This window comes from Phoca vitulina, unplaced genomic scaffold (assembly GCF_004348235.1).
Source record: "Phoca vitulina isolate PV1807 unplaced genomic scaffold, GSC_HSeal_1.0 scaffold4, whole genome shotgun sequence".
NCBI classification, from domain to species: Eukaryota; Metazoa; Chordata; class Mammalia; order Carnivora; family Phocidae; genus Phoca; species Phoca vitulina.
This window is the reverse complement of record NW_022589707.1, coordinates 43,931,713-43,947,716: the sequence shown is the minus strand read 5'-3', so window position 1 is coordinate 43,947,716 and position 16,004 is coordinate 43,931,713. Positions and strand designations below refer to the sequence as shown.

Here is a 16,004-nt window from a genome sequence, read left to right as displayed (position 1 = left end):
ATAGTGTTCACTACATCAGGGTAGTGGTTACCTGCAGTGGGCAGGATGAATTAATTCAGCCTCTCAATGGTATCATGAAGAATTTGGTTTCTTTCCTTCCTTCTGCTCTGCCACTTCCGTGTGTTGGCTTTTCCTCATAGGCCAACGTAGGCTGTTCTCATGGCCCCGAGATGGGTGCTACCTTTCTTGCTTCTGAAAAAGATGATAGGCCACTGTCTTGTGAACTTTTTAAAAGTGAGGGAAATAGTCTTAGGAGCCCCCAAGGTCTTCTCCTCACATTTCACTGACCAGAATTGTGTCACAAGCCATTCCTAAACCAACCCAAGTGAAAGAAAATGGAACTACCCATGATGGGCTTAGATAAATCAAGATTCTTCTTCTGGGTGAGAGGAGTAGGTGGGTGGTGGGTTATACCTAGGTTCCCCTGAATTTCTTTAGCAAGGTAGAATGGCCATTGGGTAGGCAGCCACGGTGTCTGCCACGTGATAAAACTGAAGAGCTTAGACTCATGTCAGTTGGGTGCAAGATGGAAAAAGAGCAGAAAAGTAGGGGTAGCAGGGCACATACACATCTATATTGAGATCAGCCAGCAAACCAATCATGAATGTCATGTGTCTGTGTGCTGGACTTTCCAAAGTGCTTGACTGGCTAATGTTAGGGTGATCAAACTGTCTCTGGACATTGTGTCTCACCAAAATAGGAGATGCTTGACTTCAAAAATATGTTTACAGCAACAGATTATTTCCACTGTCTTCAGCATAACATCTTTTCCTGTACTGCTTATTCAACACAATTTTGTACCGGATTTTGCCAGATCAATCTACATTTTAATGCAGAATAAACATCCAATCTAGAAATCAAGTCTGTTCAGAGACCAGGGAAACATGTCCACGGTGTACTATTAAGGTGCCATGCTGTCAGATTTGAAAGCATCCTGCTGGAGAACATAATCTATAAACCATGTTTCCCTGTTTTACTTTATTATATTGGTAAAACTCCGTTGGCTGTTATTTTCCTCTGTCTGTTTCTAAACACTGATTTACTGATGTGGAACTGGACTAATCAGTGACCTTTCAAGTACATCCTACATCCCCCCTGAAATAGCAAAGCAATTCAAGGACACACTTATGGTCATTATGTACAGATCTCTTTTTTCTCCCTCAGCTTCTTTCAAAACACACGTTCTGTTATATCAAACATGCTGGTAAGTACACTCTAAATAGGTTTGAAAATAGGTTAAAACATATCACTCTAAAGTCACATAATGCATAGGCAATGGTAGAGCCATGCCATTTTGATCATTCTGCACAAATGCCACAGAAATTGACCGATGAGGATTAACTGAGCTCCCACTATATCTGAGGGACCTCTTCCGAGCATAGAATTAAGTAGCATTCCGCACCAACAGCGCGCAATTCTCAGTAAGAACCCAAATGCTTAACAATAGTATGAACCTTTCAGTCATGTAGGGTCTTCTGAGAGATACCAGTATTGTTTCAAGGGAAATCAGATCAGAAATACAAAGGAAAAAGAAATAAGAGTACCAAATTATTAAAGAAGCCATTTAAAAGCTCCATAAATACTGATCTGTACTAAGCAGTCTTTTAAGAATTGCTTAGCAGAAGTTGTTTTTGTGTGTGTGTGTGTGTTTTGTGACTGCCAAGATTTCATTTTCAGAATGACCAAAAAGCTTCCAATTTAGAGGACTACATCATTGGATTAGCATAATGAGCCCCTTTAAGATTAGGGGGTCTTCTGGAAGTAGGAGCTGCCCCTGGAAACTATGAACAAATGTACAAATGATTAGTGCAAGCATGATGTAAAGAAAACTTGAAATAAATCTCGTCAACTTTCTCTGGGCTGGCAGGAAAACCTGAGTCTTGGGAATCTCGTTGGCAATTTCAGAAAATGTCCACACATGTCACAGTGAATACTTTTCAGTTGGGTTATTCCTTCCTCCTTTCACCCAGCTCTCCTCAGAACCACTGTCTCTGTGGTCAGCCTATGTATGGACAAGGTTATAGAGAGGGAAAAATCATCCAAAACCATTTCTCCTTCCATATCTAGGGAAGATTTTACTAATTATTAATTATGTCATGTCACTCCCCCAACCCCTTATGTTGAGATGAGACCTCAGAATCCTTCTTTGTGTTGGGCTCCAAGGGACTGGAGAGTGACTCAAAGACTTTGCCTGATGATTGTTATTTTTGTCATCTTTATCATTATGAATATTGTATTGCAAGCTGTTTGGGTCTACCTCTTATGTTCTCTTTCCCTCTCACTGTTTGTTATACAGTGGTTGTTGGAAACTGTTTATAAAATTCTCACACTATATTTTTTGAATTTACTGTTGATTTTACTTTAAATCATTAACCTTGCTCAGTTAAAAAAAAAATCTCTAATTTCGTTTTCCCCATTGACATCTCTCTGCCCTGCTCTCAAACATCCATGGCTTCTTACTGAAATGTTTTCATTTGTCTACAAGGAAACATGTCCAACTCACTGAGCACTGTTCCTCTGCAGAAAGCTCCATTTCTCTCCCTTTGGGGTCCCTTTCTGGACCTAAGGTTCTCCTTGTCCAAAGACTGAAGCTTCTGGTTCAGAAGAAGCCACACTGCCTGGGAACAGCATGAAAGCCTCCACAGAAGAGTTTAATTTGGGTAGAATGTGACTGGATAGAGTTTTGCTGGGAATTAAGAAGGCTAGTACAAGAGGCATCATGAAAAAGGAAAAGCATATCCGTGGCCAACCTGCTATGTGCCCATACAATATTCATTATGACCCTGCTTTCTTACTGGCAAGCGTAATTTGCTTTTGGGCAGTAATGTGCCCAGCTAAAGTGACATCTTCTACAACTGCCTCTGGGGGTCCTGGGTCCTTGATGACATCACTGAGCTGCAACACAAGTTCCTGCTTGGCAACCTCTATACTACGTACTGTGCGAGATAAAGAAACCTCTTAATTATTTAAGTCACTGCAGCACTACTTCTGTTGCTCAGGGTTGAATGCAGTCCTAATAGAGCAGGGTTTCCGATGACCTCAGCACTGTTGACATTTTGAATTGAATCTTTGTCCTGTGGGGTGGGGGTGGGGGTTGTATTATACACGGTAGGACGTTTAGCAGCATCTCTAACCTCTGTCCACTCAGTGCCTAGTCGTGACAAGCAAAGATGTTTCCCAACATTGCCAAATGTCCCCAGGCAAGAGAAGGAGCAAAATCGCTATGGTTCCTAGAGACAGAACCTCCAAAGCATGGATGTATGAATCTATCTATGTGCCTAAGTGGTTTGAGTTTATGATGCTTTTATCCAAATGTATCAGAGTCTTTTTAGTGCAGCTTCTAGTTTCCTTTTTATAGCACCCTCTCCGCTTGAATGTTTTTGGTTCTTCTGTGGCATTTACGAGCTAAGCACCGTCTTTCAAATCACTGCGTTTTCCCTTATCAATTACTGTTGACTCGCTCTTAAATTTAACATAACTTTTTAATTTAACTAAAACAAAAGATTCTGCTTTTCCCTTCCCTTGAGATACCTCTCTGATCATTTTTTATATTTAGTGTGTTAGAGGTTTGGAATTCAATTTTTAAATGGTGAGGAATTATTCTTATTTTATAAATGATATTTAATATTTATTTGTGAATGCCCAAAATATCAACTACATAAATTAAAACTGAATAGTATCATCTAAGAGAAGCTAGCTCCACATGGTCCATGCCTTGATTAATTTCCTGACATATTTCCTGTTCCTAATTCTCTCTTTCTATTGTTAGTAATAAGAGACACATTTATTATGTGGTGTAAGCAGAAAAGAGAGGAACCTGAGGTTACCTGGGTTCTACCTGGGTGGTGGAGCGTTGCAGGTACCTGCCTTGGTGGCAGATGGCACCTGTGGGCAGGTGAAGCCCCCTACCAGAACACCAGCATGGTGAGCAGAGAACAGGCTCAGCCCTACTCTGAGACTACTCACCCCCCTCAGCCCACACCTGGTACATTAAATGTCCAGCACAATCATGTAATGGCTTAGGGGAACAGCACATGATTTGTTGCAGAGGACGTTAGAAGCCATTCTGGCTTTTATTAACTCTGAGAAAGAGGTTCCAGAACAATGCTCTAGCCTGTTGCCCAACAAAATGAGCATGTCTGGTTAGGATGAGCTCCTATATGCTGGTTTCCAGAGTTCCGGGGATTGAGCATCAACTGCATCCCAATTTAATATTTTTTAAATTATAGACACAGCCTCCAGATAAGGGAAGGAGTAGCCTGTCACTTACACATGTCATCATTAGGTTCCCGAGTTTTACAAGACAATACATCTGAAGTTTCTGTTAATTGCTCCTCAAAATTATCCTTATCCTCTCCCTGGTCTTTGTAATTGAAAACAGAAATTCCTTCTCAGGGCTAAGAGTCCTCCTTGTTAAGTTATACCAAATGGATACATATTTTTGTTGCTAGTGAAATCAACAAAGGATTTCCTGTCTTTGGGCTCAATTCTGATACCCGAAGCCCATGGTAAGTAGAATAACTGATACAATAATATATACTTTTTTGGAGTGCCATCTGAAAGCGTAATGATAATACCCTAGGGAAATTGTAGCAATCAAAATGTAGTGTGTGAGCCTCTGGTTACATGTTTCTTATTAAATAGAAAAACAATAGAAATATCAGAATAATAATAAAGTCAAACAGTTCAAAGTCTCATATCCACAGACTAAGATGAAAAAGCATATTGACAGGATATTACTGCTCTGGAAATAGAGAAAGAAAATCTGGCAGATTACAGAAGTCATGGTCTATGGTATCTTTATTTCAGAAACAAGAGATATGTAGAAAGGACTCTGCAACTCTATAATAACTCTTTCACTGCAGGGTGGAAAGAACACCAAGGAAGTGGATCTGGATCTTTAATGACTAGTGATGGTTTTTTTTTTTTTTTTTTTTTTTTTTTTACAAGGCAAGGTGGGACCTTTGGGGCCTGGATTCCTCTGAAGGAGGGTTAGAAACTGCTGTTTAAGTTTTTGTGGTTTGTTTCATAAAGAAGATTAGAACCATGCACTTGATCAATCCAAGTCCAAAACAAATTTAGCTCAGTTTGTGCAGAGGTTTGGGGAGCCAGTTGGAAGTTGGTGGGCATGAGAGCCGGTGACCCAAGGCAACGGGGGCCTGTGGCACAGAGCTTCAGGGGTTACTCACCCACAGAGGCTGGCCAGCCCGGTGACTTGAGTCAGATTGCTCAACCTCTCCAAATGTCAGTTTCCTAACCATATGGAGGGTATTGGTGATGACTGCCTCGCAGGACTGAGGGGGAACAAGAGTGGATCATGTATGTGAAGCACTTAGCAGTGGGACTTGGCACACAGTAACCAACAAATAGTTAATAAACCAAAAAACTCATTCTTTTAGGTTAGTGAGACATCTACTGAATCAGAACAACTAGGGGAAGGGTCTAGGTATCTGCAATTTTTTAAAAGTTTATTTATCTTAGAGAAAGATGCGCAAGGGTGGGGCGGGGGGGGTGGCGTGCAGAGGGAGAGGGAGAGAAGCAGACTCCCTGCTGAGCATGGAGCCCAACCCAGGGCTTCATCTCATGACTGAGATCATGACCTGAGAAGAAACCAAGAGTTGGATGCTCAATCCACTAAGCCACCCAGGCACCCCAAGGAATCTACATTTTTAATAAGCCCACCATGCGAGGCTAATGCACCTGAGTTTTGAGAGGCATCTATTCTTACCCAACAGCTCAGAACCCTCTTTTGGAATCCACTCTGAAGAGCAATTGACCATGAGGATTCCTAGTTCACTCAGACAAATCTGAAAATCTGGAATCTGGAAACAAATCGGGACATGAGATTTTCAAGTAGCTGTGGATGAGGTGGTTTGGGGCAGTAGGTTGCTTCTCACTCATCCTCTGGGGCCCTGGGATGAGGACAAGGAAGGTGCACTTGGCAGGCTCACTGCCCTGCCCCAGACCCGAAGAGGAGGTCAGGACAGGAAACAGCTAACACTTCTCCAGGACGCTCCAGAGCTGGATCTATATTCCAGTGGGACACAGATGACATGGCTTCTCTGACAAGGGACTCCAGTGCCCAGTCCATCCACTCCTGAGCAGTTAGTGTCTGTGTCTAGGCAGAGGCTAGAATGTAGGTTTGTTTGATTTAACCCCCTTCTCCCTGGAGAAGGAAGAAGTTACTTCCCAAACTCCTCTCTCTCAAGGGAGACAGGAAAGAATGCAACACATTCTTCTTCCTCACTCACCTTTCTCCTTCCAGCCGCCTCCAGAAAGTCTTGTTTTAACTGTAACAGCTATATTACTCTTACAAATACTAATATGAATATGCCTTCTTAAAAAAGCAATTCTATCTGCTAGGCGCTGTGCTCGGGACTTTACAAATCTCAGCTCCTTTCATCCTAACAACTTCCCTGTCAGGTAAATGTCATACTGTCATTTCAGATGTGGCAGCTGAGGCTCAGGCATGTTAGGTAGGAGCTTGATCCTAAGTGACAGACAGGATTCCATCCCAGGTCTGTTTGGTTCCAAAGCTTGTCCTTTTTTTTTTTTTTTTTTTTGACAGTGCATCTAATTATACTTATTTATTGACCTGCTTATTATTTGCCTCTACCATGCAATGAAATGATGTGCTCGTGCATGCGTGTGCATACATATACACGTAAAAAATTTAATATGCTCGATTTGACTCTCTGTGCTATTTAATTTTAACACTAACCTTAATTCATGCTCATTCAGATGATCATCTTATTTATACATTTTGAACTTAAAAATCAGGATATATTCATCAACAAAGGAGTTTTTTTTTTTTCTTCCTCATTTGTGAATGCTTGCCTCTGAGGAGACAGCAACAGGGAAGACAATTTGAAACTGAGGCTGTCTCAGAAAATCTGGGACAAATAAACAGTTGCTATCAACTGTCAATATACAAAATATTAAAAGGGCGGTTGTCCGTCTTCATGGCTAGTTGCATCAAAACTGCGCAAAACACAATTTCTCTCTTTCTCTTTGTCATTTATCTGTTTTCCCCCCCAAAGGAAAGCATATATGTGTTTTCTTCCTTAGAAATAAAAGTCAGGAGAAAAGGGACAATTAAAAACGTCAGGGTTGATAAAAGACACAGAGAAGCCAAGGACGTGGGTGGTCATTTCTCCCAGAACTCTCATAAAAAGGACAATGCATCTGCAGATGCATCAGGACAGTTGGGGGTGATGAATGGCAGGCACCGGACTGGGAGAACTGCAGATGCAGAAATCAAATAGTTTCCTTATAAAGCAAAACAGCGAGGAAATTAATGGCTTATGGAAAACAAAGGCACAATCTGGTGACTGCTTTTAGGAAGGCCTCTCCCCTCAGCCCTGGGCAAACCAGAAAATCCAATAGGAAGTTTTTATCATTTAATGGTAGGAAGGGGCCATTAGCCTCCAATACGCCCAGAGGCACACCAAACAAATATTCCTTAGATTTGTAATTAACTCTTCAAAGTGCTAAATCTGCTTAAAAAAAAAAAAAAAAAAAATGCCCCCTGACAGTCTAAGGGTGGGAGCAGTGCTTTTTTAATGCACGACTTACGAGATCTAGCAGGCACTGAGAAACTCTCCAGCCAATTAACATCCTTGGAAACTGCTTTAGTAAAGGAAGGCGAAATGGGCAGTTTAATTACATAGGCGTCTGTGCCCTTATTTCTCTAATTTCTCAATTAATGGGTCTACAAATAGCTTGGAGGAGAATAATTCAGTAGCCTAACATCCCAACAGGAGACTCTAAACCTGTTAGTGCTGACATTTTTTTTTCTTTAAAAATAAGTGGAAGTTAAAAAAAAAAAAAATAAGTGGAAGTTGTGTCTGTTGGTTTCCAAGTAGAAAATTATTCCCCTGTACAAATGGGCCTTTAATAGAAAGCTACTGGGAATAGTGAGGTATTTAAATTGATCTCCATATGAGACTGTTTTTGGACTTCGCTGCTATTCAGGGGGGAATATGTGGTCATGGGGTACACTGATGTGCGGGGACCTATGGGATGGCAGGACGTGTGTGTTTTACTAGTGAAGAAGAAGACAAGATCAATCACTGATTTCACTACGCAATATGAGGAATATGAGAAATACTGAGGCCCTAATTCTTGTCTTCTTAAGACTTAATGGCTACTTCTTTGGAGTGCAGGCACTTACCTGATGATAAGAGATGGCCTTCAAGTGGGGACTCTGCTAGAGAAGATTTTCATATTGTTCTCTTTTTCCTTGTAACCCTAAGTTCAAGATCCTGTGCAATCTTGAAAAAATAAACCCTATGATTCCATGCTTTTATTTCATTGGCAAATTGGAGATCCTTTTGTGTGTGTGGCAATATGCCATTATCAATCATTTTCTTCTTCTGTAATTTCAGAATAGCTGTGTCACCTTTGCGCAATAGGTAATCCTGTCAGGATGTTACAGTTGCCTTTAGGTTAGACCCAATAACCAGGAGGTTTAGCTTAGTGAGTACTTGCAAGATCCTATCATGGTATGGAGGAAGGGACCTAGTGCACTGTTGGTGGAATGTATCTTGGTGCAGCCACTATGGAAAACAGTATGGCGGTTCCTCAAAAAAAGTTAAAAATGAGCCAGCAATCCCACTTCTGGGTATGTATCCGAAAAAAATAAAGTCACTATCTTGAAGAGACCTTTGCACCCTCCTGTTCACCGCAGCATTATTCACAATAGCTAAGACGTGGAAGCAACCCAAGTGTCCACTGATGGATGAGCGGATAAAGAAAATGTGAGACAAATATATGTGCCCCCCTCACAATGGAATATTATTTGGCCATAAAAACAAAGGCAATCCTGACACCTGTGACAACGTGGGTGGACCTCGAGGGCATTATGTTAACTGAAAAGACAAATACTGTGTGTCTCACTTATATGTATAATCTTAAAAAAGAAAAAGCCAAACTCATAAAAAAAAAAAAAAAAGGAGAATGGGCTTTCCAGGGGCTGGGGGAGAGGTGGAAATGGGGGAGATGTTGGTCAAAGGGTACAAACCCAGTTATAAGATGAATAAGCTCTAGGGATCTAATATACAGCATGGTGACTGTAGTTAACAATACTGTATTATACACTTGAACGTTGTTAAGAGAGTAAATCTTAAATGTTCTCACCACACCAAAAAAATAAAAATTGTAAGTATGTGAGGTGATGGATGTGTTAACCGACATTATTGTATAACCATTTTGTAATATATGCATATATCAAAATATCACATTATACACCTTATTCAGTGATATTATGTTACATATCAGTTATTTCTCAATAAAGTTAGAGAATAAAAAGATCCTATCGTGGGATTTATCCCCCACTTTAAACTTCCTCCAAATCAATCATTCTCCCGAGTCTAGGTGAACACTGGTTGAGGTACAGAGCTTCATGTGGGCTTAGTAATAGAGGTCTATCCCTTTTAGCGCCTGTTCGGAACCCAAACTCAGGAATCTGATGGGGTTTGCAGTTTGTTCCAGAAAGGGCCTTGAAAAGTAAAATTTCATTAGTCCAGGGCCCCTGGGATATCTATCTTTTCAGCTTTCCTTGCAGACCTGGGTCATAAGGCTGTGGGTGGAAGCCAAGGGGCACAGGCTGAGAGCCAGAAGGCAACTCAGAGACTTTGGCAACACACCACTTAGTGGAGTCTGGCTGGCTTCTTCCGTGTCAGGATTTCCTCCCTTGGCCTAGAGTCCAGCTATCTAGGTACCTAAGCAAGTTGTAAACCTCTCTCTGATGCTGGGGCCTCGGGAGCATCACATAGGCTACCAGCTTACGAGGACTGTGGGTTTTTAAGCTCACTTGTTATTCAATAGTAGTAACTTGGAAAACTTACTACATCCCCAGGCCAAACCATGAAAGCTTATTTAGGTTGTAATATGACTGAAATACAATATGACAAAATAGAGTTTTTGATTTATCTTAATTACTTGTGCTTGAGAAAAACCTAGCCTACCTAGAAAAGCTAAGAGATATTCTAAAAAAGGCCTCCTGATCCCTTCTCCTCCTTATATCTTTTTTTTTTTTTTTAAGATTTTTTATTTTTATTTATTTATTTGAGAGAGAGAGAGAGAGAAACAGCATGAGAGGGGATAGGGTCAGAGGGAGAAGCAGGCTCCCCGCTGAGCCGGGAGCCCGATGCGGGACTCGATCCCAGGACTCTGGGATCACGACCTGAGCCGAAGGCAGTCGCTTAACCAACTGAGCCACCCAGGCGCCCTCCTCCTTATATCTTAAGAACATGTCAAAGCATCCAGCTTCCTTTTCCTTCAGATTTGTATCTTTTCTCCCAGCAGATTGGCATTATTCATTCTAAGAGTTGAGAGTTTCCCCCCCAACGCATAAATGGAACAAGGAAAGGTAGAGGAGAGAGAGGGAGAAAGAAAATATAAGAAAGGAGATGAAAGAGGGGGTATCTTGAGGTGGAATTAGCTATAAGTGACAGTAGAAAAAAGAAAAGTAGGGGTGCCTGGGTGGCTCAGTTGGTTAAGTGTCTGCCTTTGGCTCAGGTCATGATCTCAGGGTCCTGAGATTGAGCCCCATCAGGCTCCCTGCTCAGCGGGGAGTCTGCTTCTCCTTCTCCCTCTGCCCTTCCTCCCACCCATTCATGCTTGTGTGCAGGTGCTCTCTCTCTCTCAAATAAATAACATCTTAAAAAAAAAAAAAGAAATAAGAAAAGAAAAGTAACTTGCACACTGTTGCTGTCTGTAATGAGCAGGGCAGGCAGCCAAGTGGTTCCAGAAGGGTGGGAGGAAGAAAAGTAGAGTTTTGGAAGATGTAAGGGGCATCTTAATGGTATTATGGATTTTAACAGTGTGGCGGGTCACAGCCTCTGGAGGTGGCTGTGAAAATACCTTCCATCCCACATCTTCTTTTCCAGCATGAGCTTACCACTTTCTCATCAAGGAGAAGTTATAAGCCTCTTCCACTGGAATCCGGATGGATCTATGACTCACTCATCACTAACAGAACACAGCTGAAGTGACGCTACCTGACTTTCGAGACTAGATCATAAAAGGTAACACAGCTTCTGCCTCAACTGCCGGGATGCTCACTTTTGGAGCCCAGCTGTGTCGAGGGTGCCACACGGTGAGGAAACCCAGGCCACCAGGAGAAGCCACAGGCAGGCACTCCTGTCCCCAGTCCCCATCCAAGCACTGGACGTGTGAGTGAAGAAGCCCCCAGGTGAGCCCAGCCCTCCACCACTGAGTCACCCCCAATAGTCAGGTCTGCAGCTGAGGCCCCAGACATCATGGAGCAGAATCAAACCATCTCTGCCACCCCTTCCTGAACTCTTGACCAAACAGAATTGTGGCTGTCATTTTACCGCATCAAGTTTGGGGTCGTTCGCAGCAAAAGTAACTGCAACAAATAGCAATTGCTATTCTTATTGGAAATAATTGCCCCTCCTGCTATTTGTAACAGTATTATCAGACCTAGGCTTCTAATCCCCTTGCAAGAGAGGAGAACCCAAGTGTGCCCGAGCAAAACCTTCTGACCCTGGGGAAATGTGACTCACAATCATCTAATGGCAAAGCCCTCTGGATACCCAAACTTCTCCACTCCCTAATGAGATAATATATTGTCTATGCAAAGAAGGCATTTATGGGTAAGATGAAAAGCCCGGACAGTTCACAAATGGGAAGGAATGTGAGTCAGAGTCGGAGTTGGTAAAGTCTTTGAATCACTCCAGTCCACCAGGCCTGTTGGCAGCTTCTTGGCTCCAAGTGCATTTACAACCTGCTCTTGCGTCCACCCGTGAGCATCACTGCTCCACCAAGAGAGCCGCTTTTACCTCTGGACATTTCAGACTGGTAAAACAGTAGTGTTCCTTGCATTGAGCCCAGGCTGTTTACATATGGTTCTCACACTTTGGACCTCATGTTACTCTATAAGCCCAAGTCTAATCTCTTTCTCAAAAATGTAGTGGAGAATGAATAGAGAACGTTAGAATCAAATTGTTTTGTGAAGACAGCATTTAACCGTTAACAACAGACTCCCCTGTTCTCCCCCTCAGTTTTAACCATTATAAAATGTACAATCCAATGGCATCCAGCACATTCACAATGTTGCACAATCAATACCTCGACCAGGTTTCAAAACGTGGAATTTTAAACTTACTCTTTCTCTACAGCTTTCTTCATGGAGCCTCTTATCTTTCAGAGTTCCTCCTTTCTCCCTAGAGAACGTGTTGTTGAGCTCCCACTTCAGGACTCCTCACCCTTTCAAAGCGTGAGTTGAGAAGGAACCAGTATGGCTGGAAGTGCCTGCCCCAGGTGACTGGGTTTAGGTCTTCTGGTCAGAGCCATTTCTCCTCACCATTCGGAGGGTCAGGTGGGGATGATTATCTTCTTTATAAAGATTACATATGGGTATTTTGCTTTTGTAATAACTTTAGTATCTGAGGTCTATTGAGGTTTGAAGCAGCAAAGAAGAAGAGTCAAGAAGTTGGGCATAGATTGGCTCATGGAATTTCTCCAGGTGCCCGAGGTATGATACAAGTTTCCAATCACCAACCGCCTGGCTGTTACTCAGTGACAGTGCTGGGAAACCCCTCTGAAGGCCAGAAGAGAGCCCTGGGGGGGGGGGGGTGTCCCAAGGGTCCCAAGGGAATGATTCAGGAACAGTGACAATTAAATCTGCCCTAGCACACCCTGAAATATTAGAGGGAGAAAAGAACTCGAAGATCATCTAGTCCAACCTACTCAATTTACAAATGAAGAAACTGAAGCACTCTTCCATATGTATGGTGTGTTATTATTAAAAAATAATTAAAATCTCGGTGTTGTGCATATGTTTTGTTATTGTACTTTGCACTTTCCTTTATGCTTGAAAATCTTTATAAAAATAATTCTTGGGGTCCATATGTGCGAGACAATATAAGGAAAACCAGTGTGATGTTTTGATGGGATGCTGTACATGGCTTGGGTAATGGGCACATCTGTCCTCCTGCAGCCTCGGGAGAGAAAAATTACTTACTTGATTGATATTTCTAAACTCAACATCTGGTCATGTCATCCCTCATTTGTAGGCTTTCTATTGCTTATGGAAGAAAATTCAAAACTCCTATGTAAGATATATGAAAGCATTCATTTTCCAGTAGTCTCAAGTCCCAGATGTGTCTGCCTTCTTCAGTGTCATGTCACCCCACCCCCAGTCCACTCCTCTCCACTGAATGGATCAGTCATGTGGAAATGTCTCAAGGAGGGTTCTATCTCTGCATCTTTGCTGTCCCCTCTATGTAATAACCCCCACACCTCCATCTCAGCCCATTAGGCTACTACAAGGCTTTTAAAGACTCAGTTCACATGTCTCTTTTTCTCTGAGCTCTTTCTTGATGCACCCAAGCAGAGTGGAGCCTTCACTTCTTTATAGTACCACTTTGCCTTACAGTTGCAATGGTTTGTGGTTTTTTTTTTAATTAGTTTTATATGTAGGTGTATAAGCAGCACATTTAATCCTTTTCTAAAAAGATACTATTTCCTTTTTTAAAGGATTTTATTTACTTATTTGACAGAGAGAGAGAGCACAAGCAGGGGGAGTGGCAGAGGGAGAAGCAGGCTGCCCACTGAGCAGGGAGCCCAGCATGGAGCTTGATCCCAGGACCCTGGGATCAAGACCGGAGCTGAAGGCAGACGCTTAACTGACTGCGCCACCCAGGTGCCCCAAAAGAAACTATTTCCAATAAAGTGAAAGTCTTCTTTGACCACCACTCCTAATCTACATTCCCTCCCTTCCCCATGTGCCCAGAGGTAACCACCGCTCTGAGTTTGATGTGTATCCCTGGGGACTTCCCTCTAAGTATGTCTTAGAGATCTGTCTGTGTTGTAACACGTAGAAGTAGATCCTTCCTGTTAACTACTGCATCAAATTCCATGATATGCATAAGCCATATTTTATTTAGCAGTTATTCTATTGATTGGCATTTGGGTTGTTTCCAACTTCTTCTAGCCCAACAACGCTACACTAAATATTTTTTGTGCCTGTATCTTTACATTCATGTGAGCATTTTTCTCGCTCCTGAAAGTTGGAATCACCAAGTCATAGGGTATGCAACAGTTTTTAAGATAATTGCCTCTCAGCTAACCAGACTGTGAGCTGTTTTCATTTTTGTAACCTTAAGCACAAGACCTGTCATACATACGCCCCGGACCTGGCGATATGACTCACTGTACTAGGGGGCTCAGTGAACAGGAATGAATCGATGAATGATAGGTGGATAAATCAGTGGATGGTTTTCAAGTGAATGGATTTGGCTTAGTAATAATTAATATGAGAGTTCCTGTCGGAAATGTGAAAACTAATAAGGATCAACTGGAGGGAGAAAAGCTCTCTGAGTGACGCCTTAAGTGGAGTGGGCATTAAGTGCATATTAACAAGAGGATTTTTAGGAGATGGAATGGTGTGACCACAGCTTTTAGAGGGCAACATCCATGCCACAGTATCTACAAAGTAACGATGGCAGCACCTGACCTTGGCAAGGACAATGTATAAAGCACCATGTTGTGGCCACGAGGCAGGTGCTTAATGTCCCCGGTTGTATACTGGTTTTACCTGGAACGTCAGCCCTGCTCTTTGTGGCTTTAATACTGGTCATGAATTCCAAGAACAAATGCACATGAGCGGATGTTTTCTCAAATGTTCTATGATTTTTTACCCTCCCCAGTTACTTTTAAACATTTAAAAACATATTACCCAGGAGGATGCTGATGGAAGCAGCGTGTTGCCGATGTCGGAGCCGCCTCCAGGGCGGGAACAGGGGGAGAGCGTGCACCGTGCTCCGTGAGCACTGCCAGCTGCATATTTGGCTTTTGTCACCTAAGGGAGTCAGGCTAATAGGAAGGCTCAAGTGCCCCTGGCCTGGGGGCTCGGGGATCTCAGGTTCAGAGAGGAATACTCTTTTATTAAGTTGGCACGATGGACATTTTATCCAGATAATTCTTTGTCATGAGGCGCTGTCCTGTGTCCTGTAGGGTGTTTAGCAGCATCGCTGACCTCTTCAGCGGATCCCGTAACACTTCCCCAGTTATGACCACCAAAAACATCTCCAGACACTGCTCCATGTCTCCCGGAGACAAAATTGCTCCCCGTTGAGAACTGATTCCTTTCCTGATTCCTTTAAGAGATTCCTTTCAAATCCTTTGAAGATTCCTTTACAGCTTTGACTTTCCTGTTTTCATACTGGCCTAGCCTGTCTGTACACAAGGTCAGTTTTACAAGAAGTCTCTTAGCCATATGTTGGATGGCAGAGGTTTTCCCACGTGCCAACTGCTGGCAATGTTTGGGAGACAAGTATGTGCCCAGGGCTGTACTAAGCGCTTTGCCCTTAAGTCATTGAATCCACAAAACAGCCCATTAGGTAGGTACTATTCCTACCCTCATTTTTCGTTTGAGATATTAAGGCACAGAGAGGTTAAGTGACTTGCCTCGGGCTACACAGAGCTTGTAAGTAGTGGAGTCGGGACGTAAACCCAGAAGTTTTGACTCCAGAGGCCGACGTCAAACTATCACAGGGCCCTGTCTTTTCTGTTGTTAGAGAGACTGGGAGATTTTGTAGCTACCTAGGATTGAGTGACATCTTAAGTTCTATGTTAGAGGCAATTTTTTAAAAAAAGATTTATTTATTTGAGAGAGAGTGAGCCTGGGCGGCCCCCTATGTCCATGTTCAGCTCGCCAGCAGGGCTGTGGGGGGAGAATCGTTGGGAGGCACTGAGAACGAGGGTGGCCACAAGAACAGGTACCTGTCTGGGTATGGAGGTGTGGCCATTGGCCTTGGAAGAAAAGTTGCCAGAGACAGCTCTAGGTTCGGTCAAGAGCGAAGCCCGGTTGAAGATGGGGGCCCAAAGGTCACTGGTGTTGAAGGGCCTGAAGATGGAGGAGAGCAAGAGATACTGCAAGCAAGAGGAAATCAGAGAAATGGGGATTTTCGAAAGGCCAGTCAGGATGTAATGCTCAGGAATGTATTTCCTGGAAATGCTGCAGCTCTGAGCTG

General features: G+C 42.8%; 1 long non-coding RNA gene across 1 annotated transcript in view; it reads left to right on the top strand.

The window, feature by feature from the left end:
* The window catches only part of LOC116630959, a 58,528-nt gene extending 45,710 nt beyond the window's left edge, over positions 1 to 12,818 (top strand). The window contains exon 4 of the long non-coding RNA XR_004299054.1: positions 10,893 to 12,818. This is a non-coding gene — a long non-coding RNA (uncharacterized LOC116630959). The remainder of the gene's footprint in view (positions 1 to 10,892) is intronic.
* Positions 12,819 to 16,004: the final 3,186 nt, after the last annotated feature.